Genomic DNA, 21341 nt, shown 5'->3' with positions numbered 1-21341 from the left:
GAACTCTAAATAGGGTTTTGTAAAGACCATCAAGATGGGGTCACACTGACATTTAGGAGCAAGGCATGTGCCTAAACTGGCATTTAAAGTGCATTTCTGGGCATAGTTAGCAGCTTGGAGAGAGGGAGACAGAAGAAAAGATTAATCAATTAGAGAGTATTGCTTCTGCACATGAAGCCAGAGATGAGGCAGTGGATCTAGAAGGCAAAGTATAAAACATTGCCTACAAATCCCAGAAACTAAGAGGCCTGGAACAGTGGTGTTCTTGGGACTTCAGACAGTTTGGCTTTTCTAGCAAATAAATGTGACATCACATTTCCATGAACAAAACCCCATCTTGGGAGATATAGTTACTTCGGCCACGCAAACTCACACTGAACCCCTTTGTGTATCTGCCTGCCTTCTATCAACTGATCTTCCACAGCAGAAGAGGCTCAGTGATCTTCCTGGAGACCCAGCTGATGAAGGACAGCACCTGCCCTCACAGTGCTTCAGCTGAGCCCCTCCTGGGCACATGGAGGGTGTTCAGGAAAGGGAACTGCACATGAGACTTTGCCTAGTTGCTTCTCAAAGATTAGACTTGAGACTTCCCATTTGTGGATGTCAAGTCTCTCATCTCTCTGGAGAGGCTGTCTCAGTGGTGAGCTTGTTTCTTCTACCTTCACACGCTTACAGGTCACGTGCTTCAGGTGAATGCAGTGAAAGGCTCCTCATGTTTTTGCACAGCTGCACATAATGCAGCTTCTCGACACACAGCCCTCAAATCTTGCCTCAGAGTCCAGTAGAAAATCTGCAGAGTTCACAAACACTCAGGTGGTGTGGAGATGTCCAGGTTATTATCCTGGTCACTCTAGAGCATTGCTTGAAAAGACAGGAAGGGCCAGAATATGGCCAGATTAAGCAAGCCATCTTTCCTTAGGTCAGCCCAAGACATGCAGAGCTGGCAGCAATGATCCAGGCTCTTTCCCTGTCCACTGCCTCTTAAAGACCTTCAGAAAGTGAGCTAACTGTGTGTCATTTCCACTGGACCACTTGCTTAGCAAAGAAAACTCTCTAAATTTGATCAGGGAAGTTGAGGTGTTTAGAACAAGTCATTTAAAACAAGTCAAATCACCTTATGCTTGTATCTCAGTTTGCTGTAATTATGGGTTATTTTGACCATTTCACAAATTATGACCCAGCACAAATCACATTGAGCCATGTGGGCCTGTCTGTGATGTTCATCCCCAGGACTCAGAGGAAGGGTCAGGTGGACACACCAGGGACACCAGTACCCTGCCACCCATCTGAATGCCTTATGCTGCTTCCTCCCAGCCTCCTTATTGGTTGGCCACACATAAAAGTTTTTCTTCACCTTGTTCACCTGTCTTTGCTGCTGCATCTTGTTCCTTAGCTTGTAAGGTTTCTGTAAAGGGGGGAAAACATCCAGCTGTCATAACTTTGGTTGTTGTTAAAAGCAGTGATACCATCTATACCAACTCCTCCACCCTGGGGTCAGGGAACACAGAGGGAAAGGGGGCAGAAAAAAAGCAAGAGCTGGAGGATGGGGAGGAAAGCTGTGAAATGCTGTCCTCTGGACACGACACAGCTGTTGTACACATGACGTCATGCAGCTATGATCACCTGCACAAGATCAAGACAAAATTCCATAACAGATTGGGCTTCTGAGGAAGTATCAGCATTTGGAGTCTTTTTTCTGTAGGAGTGTGTCCTCTGGTTGGTTTTCTATGTTCTCTGTCTGTACATGTATGGGCAGGTCTATGTGCATGGATACACACACACCTATACATGCATATATACACATACATGTATATACATGTGTGTATATAGATAAACACACATATATATGTGTACATATATACATCTGTACATATGTTGAAATATAGAAGCAAATTTTAAATACTCTTCAGGTATTTATTTATTAATTTGTTCTCTGACAAAATTTCACATTAACTTAAAGTTCAATTCAGTCTTTACATTTCTCTGGGGTTGTCACCTCATGTATTATAAATTTCCCCCTTCTCCATCAGTCCAGCACCCACATAAAGAGCCCCATACTGGCCTTTCTGTTCCCCTGGTGAACCAACTAGATGTTAATACTATCCTACTACAAGGCAACAGCTCCTAACTCAAACTCCTCTGAAAAGGTGAGACTTCTGCCAAGTGCACTTTGAAGAAGAGGTACTTTTTGCTTATGAAAAGAAACCAGTGAATCCTCGAAGAATCATAAAAGGGAGTATTTAACAGTTAAGCACGTGATTAAGAGGGAAGACTTCGGATGTTGCTCTGCTGGTTCAGGCTGCTTAATTCTCTCTCTTCTTGTTCCTCCTTTGGGCCCTCTTCATCAGGTATCACAAAGCCTTCTTCTGTGGCATAAAGAATATCTACAATTCTCTGCAGTACAGGGTCATTTTTTCCCCTCATTCTTCTGGCAAACCAGTTCAATGTTCCTTAGCTCTCCGAAGTAGAAGTCTTTCTCTTTCTCCAAGTCTTCAACAGTAAGCTTCAATTCTTTGACCTGCTGCATCAATTCTGCTGCTTCTTCATCCCCACTGGCCACACCAGGATTCTTTTGCACCATCCCTGGGCCAGCCTTAAGAGCTGCAGTAGTTCTCTGTGTTGCAATGGTCTCCATGGAGCAGTGCTGGAGCCGAGAGGCTTCGTTAGTTTACTCAGAGTTGGAGTTTCTTGACCTTGTCTGTCAGCTACAGGGTCACACCCCTTTCCACGATAATTTGCATTAAAAAAAAACTTATTGAACTATTGAATGAAATTTTCCTTTTACTAATGCATCCACAGGAATTATTTTGTCAACACCCATCTTCTTGTAACCCACTTGTAGTATTTGAAGTTCTGAATATATTCATGTTCTAGCTTGGTTTGAAATTTCACTTTCTTCAAGGCAGTGGAGCCAGGGAAGAGCATGTCCATAAACTGACAGTATGCAGCCCCTGAACACAACAGTTCTATCTTTGTCAGATTCAACTGCAGAGATTCATTGATCCAAACCAGCTTCTTGTGTCAACTTAGGTTATCTCTGGTGACTAACGTCAAGTACTTATTCACTGCCATCCTCTGCTCTCAGGGGACCCATGTCTGCTGTCCACATGACCGGCTCCAGTTCTGTCTTTATCTCATTCAAACTGTCGGACCAACTTCAAGTCTTTGAAGAAATAAATTGAAGAATATATCAGACAATGGAAAGGTTTCCCATGCTCAAGTATTGGTAGGATCAACACAGTAAAAATGGCCGTTTTACCAAAAGCAATTACAGATCCAACACAATTCCATCAAAATTGCAACACAAATCTGTACAGACCTTGAAAGAACAATACTCTGCTCCAAATGGAAAAACAAACAAACAAAAAAAAAAAAACCCAGGATAGCTAAAACAATCCTGAACAATAAAAACTTCTGGAGGTATCACCATCCCTTATTTTAAGCTGTGACTATTGACCAATAATAATAAAATCCACATGGTATTGGCATAAAAACAGACAGACTGATCAATGGGATCAAATCAAAGACCCAGATGCAAATCCACACACCTATGAACACCTTATTTTTTATAAAGAAGCCAGAAATACACAATGGAAAAGAGAAGGCATCTTTAGGAAACGGTCTAACTAGATGTCTGCATGTAGAAGAATGGAAATAGATCTATATCTGTCACCCTGCACAAAACTCAAGTCCAAGTGAATTCAAGATTTCAACATAAAACCAGATATACCAAACCTGCTAGAAGAGAAAGCCAGGAGTAGCTCCAAACACATTGGCTTAGGACACAACTTCCTGAACAGAACACCAAGGCACTAAGATCAACAATCAATAAATGGGGCCTCATGAAACTGACCTCATGTAAGTCATTTATCAAAAGGACAAAACAGCACACTACAGAATGGGAAAATGTTTTCATCAACTCCACATCTGACAGAGGGCTAAATTAACAAATATATAAAGAACTCAAGAAACTAGACATCAACAAACCAAGTAATCCAATTAAAAACAGAGTATAGATCTAAACAATTCTCAACAGAGGAATCTCAAATGGCCGAGAAGTACTTCAACATTCACTATTCTTAGCCATCAGGGAAATGCAAATCAAAATGATTCTGAGATTCCAACTTACATCTGTCAGAATGGTGACAGCTCCTTCTGACAAGGATGTGGATCAAAGTGTGAGTAAAAATTTGTACAGCCACTATGGAAATCAATCTGGTGGTTTCTCAGAAAATTGAAAATCTATCTACCACAAGACACAGCCATACCACTCCTGGGCAAATACCCTAGAAAACTCCATCATACCACAAGTACAGTTGCTCAACTACATAACAGCTTCATTCATAATAGCCAGAAACTCAGAACAACCTAAATTTGTCTCTCAGTTGAACAATGGATAAAGAAAACATGGTATACTTACACAATGAAGTATTATTCAGTTGTTAAAAAAATCATGAAATTTGTAGACAAATGAATGAAACTAGAAAAAATATATTATCCTGAGTGAAGTAACACAGACCTAGAAAGACAAACATAGTATGTGATTACTTAGAGGTGGTTATTAGCTGTAAATTAAGGGATAATCATGCTACAATACACAGACCCAAAGAAACTAAGTAACAAGGAAGACACAAGGGGGGCCCATGGATCTCCCTGGGATGGGGAAATAGAATAGATATCATGGGAACACTGGGGCAGGTGAGTAAAGGAGGGATGAGGTGAAAGAGGAAGAGGAGAGAGTACTGGGAGAGACAACTGGAATTGGGGGTCATTTGGGAGGCAGGGTAGAAATCTAATACAATGGAAACTGCCAGGAATCCATTAAGGGCGATCTAGGTAAGAATCCTAGCAATGGGGGATACAGAGCCTGAACTGGCCTTCTCCTGTAACCAGGCAAGTCTTCCTGTGAAGGGATTGGGACACCAACCCAGCCTCAAAGCCTTCCACCTACAATAGGTCTTGCCTACAAAATGTGCTATGGTAAATAAAGGTGGCACAGAAATTGGGGGAGCAGTCAACCAATGACTAGTCCATGCCACCAGAGGGAGCCCATGTCTGACACTGCCTGGAGGACTAGGACCCAGAGGCTGGATAGCTTAGAGACCTAACACAAAAACAAACAAGACAAAAAGTCAATGATTCCCAAAGATATTCTGCTATACTCATAAATAGGAGCTTAGCCCAACTGCCGCCAGACAGGCTTCATCCAGCATCTGATGAAAACAAATGCAGAGGCCCATGGCTAAACATTAGGAGGAGCTTGGGGAACCCTATAGAAGTAGGGGAGGAAGGATTGTAGGGGCTAGAGGTGTCAAGGACACCAGGAGAATATGGACCACAAAAATCAACTGAGCAGGGTTCCTGTGGGCTCAGGAGACTGAGGCAGCAACCATGGGGTCTGCATTGGTCTGCGCTAGGTCTTCTGCACACATGCTGTGGTTGTTGAGCTTGAGGTGTTTGTGGAACTCCTCACAAAGGGAGTGTGGGCTGTCTCCGACTTTCTTGCCTGCTCTTGGGACCTTTTCATCCCACTGGGTCCCTTCATCCACCCTTGGTATGAGGGGAGGTGCCCAGTCTTATTGCAACTTGATAGGCCATGTTTGATTGACATCCCTGGGAGGCCTGCCCTTTTCTGAAGGGAAATGGAGGAGGAGGAGCTGGGGGGTGGGGTGGGGGGAAGGGAATGAGAGGAGAGGAAGGAGGGGAAACTGCAGTTGGGATGTGGTAGAAGAAAATTTTTTAAAAATTAACTCAAAGGCTATCAAGATGGTGCACCACTCAGGTTCAATCCATGGGACGCCAATGGTGGAAGGAGAGAACTCAGTCCTGAAAGTTGTCCTCAGATCTCCACAGGCAGGCACACGTAAAATAAAAACAAACGGAAACATCAGTCCAACCTAAATATAGATAAGAAAACCCCAATATGACCAGCAAGATGGCTCGGAGGGTGAAGACATTTGTCATAGAATCCTGGTGACCTGAGTTTGATCCCTGGAACCCATGGAAAGGGGTGGAAGGACAGAATCTACACCACAAAGTTATTCTGATGTCCACACATGCAGTGTGGCATGTGCACATACACAGAAAAAAAATTAAGGCCTCCAATCAAGAGACAGGTTAAGGATATGAGTAGAAATTTCTCCAAAGCAGCTGCCCAGGTGGACAATGAACACATGCCAATCCTGCTATGTCACCAGCCACCACAGACAGATTTGATTCCTCATCAAGCACCAGCTCAGTTCTGGCTATACAGTCCTACACTTCTCGTGCCTTCTCAGTGCCGCCTTTGATGACAGCCCTAAGAAGCAGCATAATGTATTCCTAACATCCAGGAGGAATTGAAACGGCCTCCTTTGTTATTGTATGATGCCTATAAAAACCAACACTCTGCTAATTGGTCATTTTGGCTATTTTCTACCACAACTCTTGCCTTGTGGTGGAAAAGAAATCAATTGAGGAGATCCCATATAATTAGAGCTTAAAGAAATTGCCTTGAGGTTCCATCCGGGTCAGGATGACTGTCATGAGAAAAGGAATGACTGGTGAGGATCCAGGGGAAGGTAAATTCTTATTCACTGCTAGCAGACACATAAATTGCTGCAGCCACCATGGAAATCTATGTGGAAGCTCCTCCAAAAACTAAAACAAAAACCCAAAAACATATAATGTATCTACATGGCAGGTAATTGAACCTGTCCCCGAGGCTGCCATCTTCTCTCCTGAACTGGAATCAGAGTCCCACCTCTCCAAAGCCGTGGTGAGCACCACTTGAATTCAGGTAAGTGGACAAGAGGAGGGCTGCTGGGTGTCACCATAGACCATTTGAGACAGGGTCTCATCAAAAGCTCTTAGCTGCTCTAGAACTTGTTATGTAGACTAGGCTGGCCTTGAGCTCAGAGTGGCTCTGTCTCCTAATCCAAGCACTGCCATTAACGGTGTGCATTATCACGACTGGCTCATCAGAAGGCTCTCAAATGACTCCTGCTACTCAAAGACGACACCTGCTCCTTGCCTCAAAAATCAAAACAATAAAAACAAATTAAGTTTTGTGGATATGAAGGGCAAGGCTTGGATATCCTTATAACTACCCAATGTCTGAAATTCACGACATAGAACATTTAAGACCAACAGAGTCTGTCCATTTTTATAAGATTATGACTTCATCAAAGAAGGTCAGGAAATTTTTTTGTAAGTGCTAGAGATGATTGAAGCCACAGCCTCATGAGCACGCTACCACCAGAGTGAAACCTAGCACCTCACTCATGCTGTGCACACACAATCACTCGGGATTGAAACCAGGGCCTCCTCACACTACGCACACACTACCAGAGACGGCAGTCAGAGCCTTATGCACGCTGCACACACACAACCACTAGGGATCAGCAGTGTCTAGGAAGTGCGGAGAGCAGGACAAACAGGGAAAACAAGAACAAACACCCAGGCAAGGAGCAGGTGTCATTTTTGACTAGCAGGAGTCAATAAGTCAAGAGGCTTATTATGGACCAAGTGTAGTAGCGCACCCCTTTAATCCCAGCACTTGGGAGGCATAGGCAGGTGGATCTCTGTGAGTTCCAGGCCAGCCTGCTCTACAGTGCAAGTTCCAGGACAGCCAGGGCTACGCAAGAATCCCTGTCTCAAAAAACAAAACAAGACAAAAAAAAAAAAAAAAAAAAAGACATCAAGTTAGAAGAGAGACAGATTGTTGGGCCTCAAGAGGACACGGAAAAAAGCATTATGGGTAAATATGGTCAAAATACACAACAGACATGTTACGTATTCAAAGAATAAAAATATTACTAAAAAAGACAAAGTTGCTGTTTCTCCAAGTTGAAGAGAACAGATGTCCTAAATCAGTGGTTCTCACTGTTCCTAGCTATGACCCCAACCATAAAATTATTTTTGTTACTACTGTTACGAATCAGAATGTGAATAACAGTGCTTTCCACTGTTCTTTGGTGACCCCTGTGAAAGGGTCATTTGACTCCCAAAGTTTCACAACCCATATTTTGAGAACCATAGCACTAAAGTCTAAAATGTCTATATGCACAGATTTCTTTATATCTAACCCATAAATAACTCAGATAAATACAACATCAGTCTTTTTTTTCCCCCTCTCTTTCTAAACAGAACCTTACGTATCTCAGGCTGGGCTTGAACTTACTATGTGGCAGAGATTTTATTTTAACTTCTGGTCTTCCAGCTGGGTGCTGGGGACTTGAAGACAAGCACTCTACCTAATCTGAGCTATTTCACCGGCCCTAACATCGCAATCTGAGAGTACGAACAAGACAACCAAAATGAATCCAATTCACTTCCTCCATTCTAAAACTATAAAGTAATTAAAGGTCACTAGACCTTAATGCTTCCTTGGGCGGGGCAATAAACAGAGGGCGTCCGATCCCCTGGAATCGGAGTAATGGGTGGTTGTGAGTTGCCACATGGGTGATGGGAACCAAACCAAGGTCCTCTGCAAGAACAGTAAGTGTTCTTACCCACGAGCCATCTTTCTGGCCCAGACATTTTTTAAAAGGCAGTATCTAGTTCTGGCTTGAAGCTCACAACCTTTCTAAGTCAGGGGTTCTCAGCCAGTCCTCATTTTTTCACAGTGTGCCATTTCCACAGCCCCTAAAATATATAATTCTTAGTTTTAAAATTTTACATTTATTTACCATGTTTGTGTGCACATACCTGGGTGCCATTGTGTGCATATATATATGTATATATATATATATATATGCATGTTTGTGCACGAGTGTGTGCATATGTGTGTGTATGTGTCTGTACACCAGAGCATTTGTGGGAACCAATTCTCTCCTTCTTCCATGTGAGACACAGGGATTGAACTTGAGTCATCAGGTTTGGCAGCACTTTTACCCTCTAAGCTAGTTGGTTCTCAACCTCCTTAATACTGCAGCTCTTTAATACAGTTCCTCATGTTGTGGTGACCCCCAACCGTAAGATTATTTCATTGCTACCTCATAACTGTAATTTTGCTACTGTTATGAATCGTGATGTAAATATCTGTGTTTTGTGATGGTCTTAGGCTGTTCAGCTCACAGGTTGAGAACCACTGCAAGCCATTTTGCCAGCTTGCATTACACCTACATATTGTTGCTCCACTGTGTAACAGGACTCCTGCTTGAAGCGTTATACATTCTGCTTCCAAACCCCTCTCTCGCCAGCCATTGATGACTACACTTTCCTTCTTGGTCCACTGGCTTGGTGACGTGAAGTGTTTGTCTTTCTGCGCCTATTAGACTTCACTGAGTATCATGCTTTCTATTAACATTCCATCCATGTTGTTGCAGGTGACAGCATTTCTTTCATTGTAGTGGCTGAGCACTCTTCTGTTGTGTTTATAGACCACAATTTATTTATCCGCTCACCCACTGATGGATAGTCAGATTAATTCCCCTTCTTGGCTATTATGAATATTACCTTAACAAGGTATTAGATATCAGTATGTCATTAAAACCTTAACTTTTTACTTACGTACGTATGTGACTGCAGTAGTTTGTATGTACCGAGTGAGTAAAGGTGCCCGTGGAAGGCAGAAGAGGATGTCAAATCCCTAGAACTGGAATTAAAGGCAGTTATGAGATACCCAATGTGGGTTCTGGGTCCTCCGCAATAACAGTAAGTGCTCGTAACATCTGAGGCCGCATTCTATCCCTGTACCATTCTACACCCATTATGGTATTTTGAACAAGGTATATTTTAGCAGATTTTCCTCCCCTCCTCACCACCTCCACCCTGTTGTGATATGTTGATTATCTTGACTTAATCATTCCACAGTGAATTTATGTAACATCATAATCATGCCATACACACTGACAACAATGATGTCTGATGCCTCAATATGCTAATGGCTGCTTGACTGCCGCAGCTCAAATGAACTAAAAGAAAAAAAAAAGATGATGAAAATAAGGAAAAATGGCTTCAGTTGCTTAGTAAAAATGATTGTAGAAACCTTCTGTATTTCCTTTATGTGTTTGTGCAGTCTATATGGGGATAAGTGAAATGTTTGTTCTGGTTTGAGGAAGGGTTGGGGAGATGGCTCAGCATTTGCTGCTCTTGCAGAAGGTTTGATCTCAGTTCCCAGCACCCACCAGGATTCTCTCACCCACACTCCAGCTCCAGGGGATTGGATATCTTCTTCTGGCCTCTGTAGGCACCTGCACTCATGAATATAGCCCCCCCCAGAACAAAATAGCAAAAACCAGATTGATTTATAATAATGAAGCAAATTGGGAAGAGGATGCAGCTCAGTTAGTTGACAGAGTACTTACCTATTGTACACAAAGCCCTGGGTTTGAACCCCAGCATTTCGGAAAACTGGGCATGGTGGCGCAGACCTGTAATCCCACAGCTGATTGGTAGAAGAAGGAAGATCAGAAGTTCAAGGCTAGTCTGGTCTAAAAGGACAAATGATCAAAGTGCCTTCTATATGTATTTGTTTACTTATTGACGGATTGACTTTGTGTGTATGTGCCCATGTCACATGTCAGGCTTAGTGTCAAGCACCCTGACCCATCTCACTGACTCAGACAACTCTATTTAAAAATAATTGATAGATCATTTTACTGTGGCAGTTCATGACCCAGGTCATGGGATCAGCCTTGGTGCCTGCCAACAGATATATGGTAATAGATCTCATCTATGTATTAAAAAGTATCTGCACATTGGTATGAAGGCTCTTCAAAAAACAGAACTACTCTGTGCTACAGCTGCACTACTTCTGGGTACATACTCATGCCTGTAACCCTGGTACTCAGGAAGCTGAGGCAGGAGGATGATGAGTTTGAGGCCAGCAGACATTCTCATCCTCTGAGCTGTCTCTATAGCCCCATAATGTAGTTCAGCTCCAGTAAACATGGATGTGCAGGTGTCTCGCTGTTTACTAACTCTGTTAATGTCTCAGGGAGAAGGCACACACAGTCACACCTCCCTTTGTAGACGCCTTTTGTCTCTGTACATCTCTGTCTCTGTCTGTGTGACTGTGTCTGCATCCCTGTACCCCTTAGAGTGGCCACTGTGTATTGTCTGCTGGGTTTTGTTTTTTTTGTTTTTTTTTTTTTTTTTTTTTTTGTCTTTTTCTCCATGTGTCCTGTGTATGGCTCACTTTCTCTGCCTCACTATTTGTATATCTTTGTGTTTCTTTTTATATTTCTGTTTCCCCATCTTTTTCTGTGTCTCTGTATCTTTTTTTAAATCTTCATCTCTATTATCTCTCTGCCAGTGTATCTCTATATCTATCTCTCTGTCTGTTTGTTCATCTTAAATACCATGGTTCGTGAGACCCCCAAAGACCACAAGTACTTGATTCTGCTGCAAAACACGAGCGTGTATTTAATACAAGCTCGAGCCCAGGTTGTAGCAACCTCCTTGGTGAAGAGGAAGAGTGCAGTGGGGCTGTCTAGGGGAACAAGGTTTTTAAAGGGAAAAACCCACAAGCAGTGGGTTTGACTTTATATGATTGGGTAAGGGAAACTGACTTTTGAAATGATTGGTTTACTTTAGGTGCCAAGTTCATAAATGGTTCTGGCCTGGCCATCTGGGTCGGTTTCCTAGCAACTGTATCTCTAGTGGGCAGGTAAAGAATGCAGTAAAGCTAGTTCCTTTCCCCAGGTGGCTGGACATATCTCACCTGGCTGGCCTTTGTTCAGGCTTGTGCTTTAAACTTTAAACCAATATCCCAAAATCTAATTTTTTAATTCTTTGGTCTCTCAGTGTCACTTCCCTTGGAAATTTCCTGTGATAACTAACTTTCAGACAAGGAGCAGGTTTCTTTCTTCTGACCAGTGCATGTTCTGGGAAACTGGTACATGATGAACATTTTTTCACGCTGCATCTATACCCACTCTTTAGTTCTCCCAGCACCCCAGCAGGTGAAACCAGCTGGTCCTACTTAAGTGACTGATCTGCATATGAACATAGTGATAGTCCCTAACCCGGAGGGGCTGTGGAGGCCATACCTGACCATACCCCAGAACAAACTGGGCTCTTCTAGATTAAGAAAGGCCTGCAGACCAGTGGCTGCTTCCCTTTTTATTAGAAAGTGTGTGTCCAGAGGATCTTTAGATGCATTTGCCTCATGACATCTTCAGGCATTAAGAGTTCCAGTCTTCCATGATCTTTAGCTGGCCATCCTTCACCTCCATGCACACCTCTTGTATACATGTCCACTTAACGATTTGCTTTCCTCTGCCTGGGAAGGGCAGGCACAGAACAAGGCTTTGTGTCTTACATTTAAGATTCCTTTGACATGTCTCTGACATGAACTCAGTGGTGGGCTTTTTGACCCTCCCCTCCCCCCGAGGGAGGAGCTGCCTTGCTAGGCCATAGAGAAGGACATTGCAGCCAGTCTTGATGGGACCTGATAAACTAGGGTCAGATGGAAGGGGAGGAGGACTCCCCTATCAGTGGACTTAGAGAGGGGCAGGGAGGAGATGAGGGAGGGAGGAAGGGAGGGTAGGATTGGGAGGGAATGAAGGAGGGGACTACAGCTGGGATATAAAGTAAATAACCTGTAATTAATATAAAAAATAAAAATTATAAAAAAAGATTCCTTTGAAATTCCTGAAAAGCCACAAAAATTCCAGCATAGGAAGGTGTCACCCAGGAGACCAGCCTGAGGCTATGACCAGATAAATAGTAGCAGGGCTCTGGCTTGGCCTGTTGTAGTGACACACACCTTTAATTCTAGCAGAGGGGAGGCAAAGGCTGGATCTCTATGTCTGAGGCTAGCCTGGTCAGCACTATAAAACCATGTCAACAAAGAAATAAATAAACAAAAAAGTGCTGGGCCTGGAGTCCTTTGCTGTGATGCACCTGCTTGAGAGATGTAGTAATTTCTCATGGCCTGAGAGCACCAGGCCTGAGGATATGATTGACTAGACTAAACAGTCAGTGAGCCTACTGGTCCTTCTGTCTCTGCCTTTCTTTGCTGAGATTATAGTGGGTCTAGCCCTGCCTGACTTCTGTGTGGGAGTTGGGAATAAGAACTGAGATCTCTGTGGTTGTGTATGAGACTGTTTTGATTTATCCAGTTCTCCAGCTCCCTCGGTGTCCTTTTTGTGATATGGTAGGCACGCACTACACAGGAGACAATAATAGCTATTGTAACAGAAGAAAAAAGGCAGTCAGAGCCCAGCCAAGGCCCACGTGAGGCCTAGATTTTGGTTTTAAGGAAGGACCAGTAGTTTGTTTATGTGATAAATTAGTAGTTTTCTTGATCTTAAAAGTCACAGGGATTGGGTGCATGGTCTAACAGCCAATAGAACTGACTATAGAGTTAGGTCTCTTTTAATAAGGAAAGAACTTAAACTCTCTCTCTCTCTCTCTCTCTCTGTGCGTGTGTGTGTGTGTGTGTGTGTGTGTGTACATGTGTGTGTGTCCACAGAAGCCAGAAGGGCATTTTTCTAGAGCTAGAGTTCAGGTTGGTGTGCGCTGCCCAGCATGGGTGTTGGGAATCCAACTCAGGTCATCTGCAAGAGCAGCAAGTGTTCTTAACCACTGTGCCATCGCTCCAGCCTCAGGGTTAGAGTTTCACAATTTTATTCTTTGCCAGGCAGTAGTGGAGCACACCTTTAATCCCAGCACTCAGGAGGCAGAGGCAGGCCTGTCTCTGAGTTCCGGTCCAGCTTGGTCTGCAGAGTGAGTTCTAGAACAGCCAAGATTACACAGAGAAACCCTGTCTTAGAAAAACAAATATATATATATATATATATATTTTTTTTTTAATTCTTTGGGACATGGTCTCATAAATCTCAGGTCAGCTTTGAACTTACTATGTAGTAAAAAAAATGGCCTTAAACTCCACATCCTCCTGCCTCAAACTTTAAGTGCAACAATTACAGTGTGCCATCACGCCTGCATTGAGTGTGCAGCTTTAATCAGCACTTAATACTAGCTCTGCACCCCCACACCTTTATTTTTTCATCTGTGAAATGGGGTTCCAACTTAGAGTAGTTGTGAGTTTCATGAGTGCCTGAGACAAGCCACCAGATGATAACTTGCCATAAAAGTTTGCCGTTACAGTTTGTGTGAGTGAGGGCTGGTGACAGAGTTAAGTGGGTAAAGGCCCTTGCTACCAAACTTAATGACCTCAGTTAGAGTCTAGATTACAAATGGTGGAAGGAGAGAATGGACTCTAACAGGTTGTTCTGTGTCCTCATGTGTCCATATGTAAGTGTACTCTGGAAATAGTGTTAAAGCCATAACGAGTTCTAGACAGCACTCCTCTCAGGCATGGGTCTCTGGGCCCTTCTACATGCCTATATTTAACCTTCTCAACATTATTACCCTTTAAAATTACTACTACGATTACTACTACTTTGGTTTTTTTGAGGTAGGGTCTCACTATGTAGCCCTGGGTTGGTCCGGAGTTCAGCATGCAGAATCCACTGGCCTCAGAGGCATACCTGCTAATGTCTCTTAAATGCTGAAATTAAAGGTGTGCACTGCGCCACCCAGTTGTTATTATTATTATTATTAATGTGTGTGCACACATGCATACATGTGTTTAGTGTGTGTGTGTGTGTGTGTGTGTGTGTGTAATAAACTTATGTAAAGACAACAAATGTGTGCAGGTGCCCACAAGGCCAGAAAAGGACATCTAATCCCTTGGTGTTGAAATTATAGGTGCTTGTAAACTGTCCAATGTGGGTTCTGGAAACTGAACTGAGATCCTCTGCAAGATCAGTACAAGCTCTTCACCACGGAGCCACCTCTCCATGTCACACTGCTATCCTTTTAAGGTTGCCAGCAAATTGACACATATCAGGGCATTTTAGGAGAAAAAAAACCAATAACCGATTATACAATCTGCTCACCTGGCACTCATGAAGCCGATCATCAGCAAGATAGGAACTGAGGTGACTCCTGGCTCCCTAGGATGTGGTTTCATTCACCTAGCACCTCAAATTCACTTTTTGAACACAGTAATTGTCCTATTGAAAACTGAACATGGCATAGTCTCAGGAGATGAACGGGTAGAAAAAAAATGGTATATGTACAACTAAACACTGTAATGGAAGTTCTGTTTCTTTAAAAAACTCAGTTATGTTATATACATACATTTTTTGGGTTAATCCCAAGTATGGGATTTTAGTTGGGGGCTTTAGTTTGTCCACAGCTGTCAATTGCTCCCCTTGGGGCGTGGTCTTTGCCAGCTGGTGAAAGGCTGCCTCGTGAGCACAGAAGAGGGGCTTGGTCCAGGACTCTGAGGATTATAAATATGAGAGCCCAGAAAGAGTTTTGTGGGTCATGGGGCAGTTTGAACAGATATGGGAGAGACGCTTCATGGCTCAGCAGCTTAGAGGAGACTGCTTGCTGCAGGGGAGATAGGTGTAGCCCCTAAAAGAACCCATCGACATGAAACAGCTGGGAGAAGTAAAGGGGTCTGTGGTCCTTCTCCCACTAACCTTCTCTCTCCTACCTAGGGTTGGGGGTTGGAAGGGAGAGGCTTTAAGGAACCCCCAAATAAAAAAGAGTTTTAAAAAACGAGCACAAAAGAACACTATTTAGCCTTTAGAAAGAGTGAAATCAGGGCTGGGGAGATGCTGCGTGGGGTAAAGTGCTTGCCACACAAGCACGAGGAATTACAAAGCAGGGTATTTTTATAATCCAGTGTTTTGGAGAAAGAAACAGGAGCATCTTTTGGCTAGCCAGCCTAGCTGAATGAGTAAGCTTTAGGTTCAGAGACAGACCCTGTCTCAAAAAGAGGGAGGGAGCATTGAAGATGCCCACCACTGGCCCCTGGCCATCACACTCTCATAGACACATGCACACACAGGCAAACATCTACACATATAACAACAAAAGAAAATATGTATGAAACACATCACAAATATAAAGCATTGACAGCCACTAAAATGAAGCAATTACTTAAAAAATTAGTTTAATACACGTGCTCTGAAGAAGTTAAATGAAAATGGATGTTTCCACAGACTCCCTTCTGGCCAGGAAGTGGTCACTGTTGTCTGGGCTACACAGTAGCTTATCTTCGGTACCTGCTGGGATTTGACTGTGAAATATCTCTTATGGGTTCATGTTTTTGAACACTTGGTCTATGGTTGGTGGTACCACTTGGCAAGGTTGTGGAACCTTTAAGGGGTGGAGTCTCGCTGGAAGAATTATGTCACTGGGGGTGGGTTTTAAGGTTTAATAGCTCAGACCCACTTCCTCTTCTCCACAGCTGTCTTCCTGCTCCTGCCGCTGTGTCTTTCCTGCATGTTGTCATGTCTTCCCCAGCATGATAGGCTCCATTTCTTTGGAGCTGTGAGCTAACATAAGCCCTTTCTTCTTTCAGTGGCTTTTTGTCAGGGTATTTTATCAGGGTGTATTATTTTAAAAGAAAAGTAAATAAACACAATACGGTACCCACTGTAGTCTTCGCAGTTTATACGAAGGCTGCTTGAGGGTGGTGGTGAACACTGCATGAATGGGGCCTCCATGACACAGTCAGTCAGAGTCAGCACTTCCAAACCCTTATTCGTTCCGAACAGAGCAGACATCTTGCCACCAGCCTATAAAAGAATGCCGTTCCCTTTCACTCTAAGCGAAGAGAGACAAAAAGAGGCCCAGGTTGAGCCAGTGGTGTACGCCTGTGATCCCAGCACTTGGGGAGCCAGAGGCAGGAGATCTCTGTGAGTTCGAGGCCAGCCTGGTCCACAAAGCGAGTCCAGGACAGCCAAGGCTACATAGAGAAACCCTGTCTTGAAAAACAAAACAAACAAACAAACAAACAAAAACAACAACAACAACAAAAGGAGGGGGCAAGACTGACATTAAACTCATGGAAATCTTGAGTTTAAAGCTGAATGAACAGCACGGGAACCTGCAGGCCACTCCAGCCAGGGAAGCAGGTAGGCTGACTACAGAGCTTCAGCTCCTAGTCAGCTCCTCCAAAACGACTCTCCCAGTCTCACCCACACCTGCTCCATCCTCCCACTCCTAATTATGAGTGGATCAAGCAGATCTCCCTCTCCAAACTTCCTTCCCCCTACTCATTGTTTTATCTCAGCCTTCAACTTCCAACAGGAACTCACAGACCACTCTGTCCAGCTAAGCTGGTAGGCTTGCTGCAGGTCTTCACCTCTGCCTCCATTTCTCCGCGTTCAGTCCTCCAGTCTCATCCCCAGACTTGCAGCAGAGTGTCTGCTGTGGCCTCTCCTTGCTCTCTGCCCTCATTTCCAGGGAACGAAGCACATCCTGGTGGAGCATCCTACTGTCCTCTCATCTCTGGACCCCTCCGTTGCCCACACCTAATCTAACCCCATTCCTAACTGTCATCTCTTAATACCTGGAAACAAATTCTACCTGGAACCCCAGTGGTCACACCTATCAGGATTCTAGAATTTCCTGCCAAGCAACACACAACCACCACACCCTCCTAAGAACCAGAAAAAGCAGAAACCAAGGATCAAAACATCCACCCAAAATAGACAAGACATCAGTGCCTAGAATTATAATCTTCTCAATAGCAACATAAAAATATAATAAAACCCAGCCAGAATATGTCTCTACTAGAGCCCAGCAACCCTACCATACCAGGCACTGGGTGTTCCAACATAGCTAAAACACAAGAGAAAGACCTTAAAATAGGCTTTATGCTATAACAGAAGCCACAGGAAATCAATAAATCCCTTGAAGAAACCTACAAAGACACAGTGAAGGAAATGAATAAAATAGTTCAAGACTTGAAAATGGAAATAGAATCAATACGGAAAAACCAAACCAAGGGAAATCTGAAAGTGAAAAATTTAGGAACAAAAATAGTAACCTTAGAAGCAAGCTTCACCAACAGAATATAAGAGATGGAAGAGAGCTGGAAGAAATAAATACAACAGTTAAAAAATGTTAAATCTAAAAAAAAATCCTGGCACAAGACATTCAAGAAACCTGGGACACCATGAAAAAACAACAACAACAACAAACTAAGAATAATAGGATTAGAGGAACGAGAAAAAAAAAAAACATCAAAGGCAAAGAAAATATTTTCAAAAAAAATTGTAGAAGAATTTCCTAATCTAAAGAAAAAGATGCCTATCAATGTGCAAGAAACTACAGAACACCAAATGGACTGTAACAGATAAAAGTTCCCTCAGCACATAGTGATCAAAACACTAACATACAGGACAAAGAAAGAATATTCAAAACTGCAAGGGGAAAAGACCAAGCAACATATAATGGCAGACCTATTAGAATAACATCTGACTTCTCAATAGATATTCTAAAAACCAAAAGGGCCTGAACAGATGTCCTGCAGACATTAAGAGACCACAGATGGAAGCCCTGACTACTATACCCAGAATAACGTGCAATCACCATAGATGGAGAAAATAAGACATTCCATGATAAAGCCAACTTTAAGCAATATCTGTCTACAAACCCAGCCCTACAGAAGGTAATAGAAGGAAGACTCCAGCCTAAAGAAGTTAACCACTCCCAAGAAAACACAAGGAATAAATAAATAAATAATCCTAGACTAGAAAATCAAAAGAAGGAAGGCACACACACACATACACACCCCCACCCCCACCATCCCGACCACCAAAATAACAGGAATCATAAAACACTGTTCATTGATATCTCTCAGAATCAATGGTCTCAGTTCTTGAATAAAAAGACAGATTAACAGAATTGATGCAAAAAAAAAAAAAAAAAAAAAAAGATCCACCCTTCCACCCTTCTGGTGCTTCCAAGAAACGTACCCTAACATCAATGATAGACATCTGCTCAGGGTAAAAGGACAGAAAAAGATATTCTAAGAAAAATGGATCTAAAAAGCAACCTGGTGTGTCTATTTTAATAGCTGACAAAATAGTCTTCAAAACAAAGCTAATCAGAAGAGATAAGGAAGGATACTGCATACCCATTAAAGGGTAAATTCGCCGGCAGGGACACTGTGATTCTTTGTTTGTTTTGAGATAGGTTTTCTCTATGTAGCCTTGGCTGTCCTGAACTCACTTCATAGCCCAGGCTGGCCTTGAACCCACAGAGATTCACCTCCTTCCCTGAGTGCTGAGATTACAAGCATGCACTGCTGTGCCAGGCTGACGTGGCAATTCTTAACTTCTGGGCCCCAAACACAAGGGCTCCAAGTTCATAAAAGAAACATTACTACAGCTTAAATCACATATTGGTTCTCACACACAGATAGTGGGGAACTTTAACGTTCCACTCTTCCCACCAGAGAGGACATCTAGACAAAAACTGAACAGAGAAATGCTGGAGCTGATAATAGACCAAAACAGACATGTTTAGAACATCTCACCCAAACACAGAAGAATATGCTGTCTTCTCAGCACCTCACAGACTTTCTCAAAAATTGACCAAATACTTTGTTACAAAGCAAGTCTCTACAGACACATGAAAGTTGAAATAACTCCTGTATCCTCTAAGACCAACACAGGTTAAAGATGTATGTCAAAGCTTGTAGGAGTAAACAACCAATGTCTGACTGTACTTAAGGCCCACTTCATGATGGAATCCATACCTGAGACTTCTTGGGTGTTCAAGAACCAGAGATATAGGGTAAAACCCTGTATTTCTGGTCTTAAAATGAAAAGTAATGATAAAATGACTCATTGTGACATTCTGTGATACCTACCCATCAGTTGCTTAGCCATCCATCAGAGAAACTTCTTCTGCAGCCGATGGGAACAAATACAGAGACTCACAGCCAGACATTACACCCACATACACAGACAGACAGACAGGGACAGAGAGACACCTTGGAACACACAGCTCTAAAGAGGATATCTTCATCAAATCCCTTCACTCAGAGCCTAGGGAACCCCATGAAAGAGGAGACAGAAAGACTGTAAGAGCCAGAGGGGAAAGGAGGACACCCAGACAATATGTCCCTCTAAATCAGTGGCTCTCAGCCTTCCTCATGCTGTGACCCTCTCATACAGTTCCTCATGTTGTGCTGACCGCCAGCCACAAAATGTTTTCATTGCTATTTCATAACTGTAATTTTGTTAGTGTTGTGAATCATACTGTAAATACCTTTGTTTCCCGTGGTCTTAGGCAACCTTTGGGAAAAGGTTGTTTGACTCCAAAAGGGGTCACGACCCACAGGTTGAGAACCTGCTCTGAGTCAAAGCACACGACCTTACAGAGACTGAAGCAGCAAGCACAGGTTTGCACCAGGTCCTCTGGGTAGACATTTATTACAGTTTTCAGCTTTTGTTGACATGCCATGTCCAACTTCGACGTGACAGTTGTTTTATCTTATTATATTTTATTTTGTTGTTTTATTGTTATCTCGTAGAAGCCTGTTCTTTTCTAATGAGGGACAGAAAGGGAGTGCATGTGGATGGGAGGGGAGTTGGGAAGGACCTAGGAAGGGTATAAGGGTATAAGGGTATATTCTGTAATCAGAATATATTGGATGAGAAGAAAATATTATCTGAAGACTCTGAGAGGGAGGAGGCAAAGCATTCAGTACAGTCTCTCTTAGGTAACACCTTCTTACATCGTGTACCAGTGCTATACACGGAAACAGAATGTATTAGAAAGCATAATACTTTATTCCTGGGTAGCAATAGACTGAAGTAATTATTGTTCACCGAGTATATTAGATATGCGATTTTTGTATAATAATGCCTTTAAAAAGATTAAGGTAAAAAATTTCTAAACAACACAATTATTTCTAAATAATACAAAGAACTTGTTTGAAAATGTGTACGATACTGCAACCGATATGAAAAAATTCTGGTGTTTCAAAAGTAGCAATTGTAATGAGATCTCAATTACACAAAACTAAAATGTTATGGCTGAAATTCACCCCCCCAAAGGACCTCATGAAGCTGAGAACCTTCTTCACAGCAAAGAACACTATATTTGAACAAAGCCACAGCCCCCATAAATAGATTTTTTTTTACCTGCTACACATCTGATAGAGCACTAATATACAAAATATACAAAGAACTAAGAAAAAAATCCAAAAAACTAGATGTCAAGAAAACAAATAATCTAATTAAATCTAAGCATAAGGGAGCTGGAGAGATGGCTCAGTGGTTACGAGCACTGGCTACTTTTCCTGAAGACCTGAGCACCCACATGGCAGTTCACAACTATAATTCCAGTTCCAGGGGATCTGACACACTCACACAGACATACATAGAGCCAAAACACAAATGTAGATGACATAAAATAATTTTTAAAAATCTAAGCATAGAAAATCTCAAAAGAGAAAACTCAAATGGCCGAGAAACTCTTTAAGGCAGGTTCAAACATCCATAGCCATCAGAGAAATGCAAGGCAAAATTACTTCCAGATTTCATGTTACACACTTCAGAACGGCTAAGTTCAAGAAAACAAGCGACAGC

General features: G+C 42.7%; 1 pseudogene; it reads right to left on the bottom strand.

Moving 5' to 3' along the window:
- Positions 1–2055: 2055 nt before the first annotated feature.
- Positions 2056–3266, bottom strand: LOC110553814 (microtubule-associated protein RP/EB family member 1-like; annotated as a pseudogene).
- Positions 3267–21341: the final 18075 nt, after the last annotated feature.

The sequence above is a fragment of the Meriones unguiculatus genome, chromosome 3 (assembly GCF_030254825.1).
Source record: "Meriones unguiculatus strain TT.TT164.6M chromosome 3, Bangor_MerUng_6.1, whole genome shotgun sequence".
Taxonomy (NCBI): domain Eukaryota; kingdom Metazoa; phylum Chordata; class Mammalia; order Rodentia; family Muridae; genus Meriones; species Meriones unguiculatus.
This window is presented reverse-complemented; position numbering and strand designations above follow the sequence as displayed.